The following is a 3831-nucleotide window of genomic DNA, read 5'->3' on the forward strand; positions in this document are numbered from 1 at the left end:
GGTTTATTTCCCATCCACACCCACCTACTATGTGCCAGAAGAGTGCCAGACGCATAGTGACAGCAAAATAAATACCAGCTAAGGTTGTGACTGGTGTTCCAGCTAGCATATGAATTACAGATACTTGGCTATGCCAGAGAAGGAGGCTAATAGGAACTACTGAGGAACACAGGTAAATGTCTGGCTCTCTCTTAGTGTAAAGACAGCTCCTTAGGAAGTCAGGGAACATATGTGTTAAATTTCATCAGGCTAAGACTTCTTTGGCGGCTTCATCCCATGGCTTACCCACTTAGTCCTATAGCTGAGCTAACTTGGTGCAGCATAAACAGATGAGGCCTGCCTCCCAGGCCAGGGCTCTGCTGCCCTGCTAAGGGGGCACGGGGCGAATTGTGTGTGTGTGTGTGTGGAAGTCTGGAGAGGGGCAGCGACAGACCAAGGCCAAGGTGGGTGCACAGAGCAGCGGAGAGTGGGGCACCTGGGCACAATGCCCGAAAGAAAACGAGGACACCCGGGAGGAATCCTGCCCTGCTCTGGGATGGGGCGGGAGGCTGGCAGGTCGGTTCTCGGGGGACCGGGGACCGGGGACCGGGAAGTGTGGATAGCCGACGCAGTGGGGGCCTCGGGACCCCTGCACCCAGCCGCCGGGTCTCCCCAAACGCGCACGCTCAGCGCCCCCACCCCCATTAACCTTAACTCCGCGGGCTGGCCTCGCAAGACCCCAGCCTCCCGGAGACCTCGGTACTCACCCGGGACAGCTGCAGCAGAGAAGCCAGCCTGTTCCGCCGCAGGCACCACGTCTCTGGCTTTAGCCCGGTGAGGTTCGGGGTTTATCCCTGGCCCCGCCTGGAGACCAAGGCCAAGGGCGGGACAGCCTCGCCCACGAGGGGGTGGGGCGCCCGCGGGCCTCTGCGCGCCCCGGGGGCGTGTACGTTCCTATTTTTTTCTTCCCAGGCTGCCATATTTGGAAGCTGGCAATTCTGTCTCGTGGACCCGACGTATACCTAGATTCCGGGCAAGTGCATCCCCCGGGGACGTTTAACATTTGCGATGCCCATGGCTGCAGCTTGGATTATCAAGTCAGAATGGCTGGGTTGACATGGGGCCCTGGCACCAACAATTAAAAAGTTCCTCAAGCGTTTCATAAACGCAGATCGAGGCTAGGACCCTTGGAGAGGAGAACACGGGGGAGGCAGATGCCGGGTCCGTGCAGGGAGGGAACCAGGTACTGTCCCTGTGGCCTGCAGTGCGGAGCAGAGAGGCGAGAACTGGGCTGTGTTTGGCTGTTCGGATTCCGGCCTGGGCTTTGGCATGTGGGCGTGACACAGCTCGGGAAGCTGGTGGATGCAGAGCTGGCAGGGGGCCTGGAGAAGTCGGAGAAGTTAACAAACGCTGACCCGTGTTTATTGAACATCTTCTCTGTGTACAAAGATCCAGAGACATAGCAATGCTACATATGTTGGGAAGAAATAAGAGATAATAATCAGCGAATAACTTTTGGTCGTCATTTACTAGGTTATCAGTGAAATGAGTGAAGGTGGAGTTTCATGGGCGGCATGAGAAGGAATATCAGATTATAGGGTGCTAAAGAAAGAACTGGGAGTCAGGACAAGATTGCATTTAGAATTTACTGAGGGTTAAGTAGGACACCCTGGAGTGCCCAAGGTGCACAGGAGAGCTGCTTAGCCAACATGTATCTGGGACAAACCTGGCTGTGTGATTAACTCAAGTCTGTGCGCTGGATGCACGGTGAGGCCAGACACACTGGCATGTTGGAATCTGAAGCAGAGAAGTGTTTACTGCAGGGCCCTGCAAGGAAATAAGGAGGCTCATGCCCTGAAAATGTTCCAGCAGCTGGAAGGGTTTTGGCAAAAATTTTCTCCTAATATGTATAATTATATTTATTTATATTTAATTGGTTGATGGTTGCTTTACAATATTGGCTTGATTTCTGTCATGCATCTGTTGAGGGAGTTTGTAATTTCTTTGGTTCTGTCTCATTGACACAACGGACGGACTGGTGTTATTGCCCTCGGAGGGACCAGAGTCACTGTTGTAGCCACGCATTCTGGGAAACAAACTAACTCAGAAGAATAATGCAGATAGTGGAGTGCAGTTTACTACACCATTTACACCAGAGAACCCAAGGCAGAATCTCCTCTTAGCCAAGGACCCCAACCAGTTTTTGTGAAAACCTTATATACTGTAAGTGTACGTGCCTAAACCTACCTCCCCAAATTCCCTGAAACTAGTCTGAACAATTGAAAATAAAGATATCATCAAAGTTAACCTGTGATTCATTTGCCTTAAGCCTAGGTAGTTAACAGTGGACAATTATCAATAGGCCTGTGGTCATACTCCAATAAGCATAATAGAATGTATGATTCTATTCTGTTACACAGATAACTAGGGTATTCTTTTAGGCAAAGGAGAGTCTAGGTACAAGCCCCGGGGCTCTTTCTTCTGGGGGCCTGGTTTTCCAGCCGGTATGTCGTTTCCATAGATACTGGGCATATAGGTCAAAGTCCACAGTCTGGCTCAAGATGGAGTCCTGCTTTCAAGACAGAGCCTGTTCTGTTTCCTCCTTCATTATAGCTCCGTGTTACAGCTCAATTTTATTTAGAAAGCAAAGGAAACGATATCCTTGAGTCATGAGGGTGGGCCAACCCTAAAGATGTGAAGAGAAGCCAGATCAATTTTGGCTCCTCTTTTTACATGTTTTTTCTCCTCCCCCTGAGCCTACCCCGTGTAAACTGGGCTTGCCAGGAGAGCTGTTTGTTTTACCTGAGATTCTCACTCCGGTCCTCAGACCTTCCTTTGTTCCGTTTTCCTGGACTTTCCCCTTCTTTGTCTTTTAGCCACCGCCCTTCTGGACTCCTTTTTCCTATTCTAACTGACACATCAACATGAATTAACCATAGGTGTATATATGTCCCCTCCCTCTTGCATCCCCTCCCACCTCCCAGCCTTTCCCACCCCTCTAGGTTACTGCGGAGCCCCAATTTGAGTTTCCATTGGCTATCTATAAGGGCTGGTGGGGAGAGGGGTCCCAGGATGATCAGTTTGAGCACAGTTCTCTGATGGGCTAATGGTGAGGTCACAGGGTCGTGTCACAGAGGTTAGCGAGATCAGTCCTTAGGTTCCAGGAGGCCTGAGGCTGTGTGCTCATGGTGGTTAGGTACTTAACATCTTCTATTTGGTGGGGATTTTCACAAATGCAAAACAGCTCAGAAGATTTGCATCCAATACTGCTGTCTGGGTCCTTCAGATGGGAGCTGCAGCAGAGGATATGGGGGAAGGCCTGTTTGAGGCAGGCTTCACAGGGTCCTGCTGGGTTACAATGTGAGGAACTGCACATTTGTTCTTTATTTGGCTGTGAGAAGAGTCAGGCGGGTGGTTTAAACCTGGAGGAGTAGATGTAGGGGAGAGCATTGAATGCCTTTTCAGTGCTTAGGGGGGAATGGTGTGTTCCAGAGGCGGTGAGGAGCTGTTCTGTGTGAGGGTGAATAGGACAGGTGTGTGTGTTGGTTTCATGTTGGCAGGCGTCACCCAAGGACATGTGCTGTAGGGGGCTCTGCATGGCTGGGGGAACCACAGAGCTTTTGGGGGAGGCAATGAGACACAGTTAGGAAGTACACATGTGCAGGTGATAGAGACAGGCAGGGAGGTGTCCCAAGTGCATGGAAGAGGGGGCTCCTTCAGCCTGGATGAGGAGAGGCAGTTGGCCAGAAGAGCCTTCCTAACTCAGAGACAGAACCCATCAAATGAGGGGCTGACTCCGTGGGGAGTGAGAGCAGGCTGTTACCACGTCCAAGCTCACTCTGCTTGCTGCAC

Source organism: Capricornis sumatraensis, chromosome 11 (genome assembly GCF_032405125.1).
Source record: "Capricornis sumatraensis isolate serow.1 chromosome 11, serow.2, whole genome shotgun sequence".
Classification (NCBI taxonomy): domain Eukaryota; kingdom Metazoa; phylum Chordata; class Mammalia; order Artiodactyla; family Bovidae; genus Capricornis; species Capricornis sumatraensis.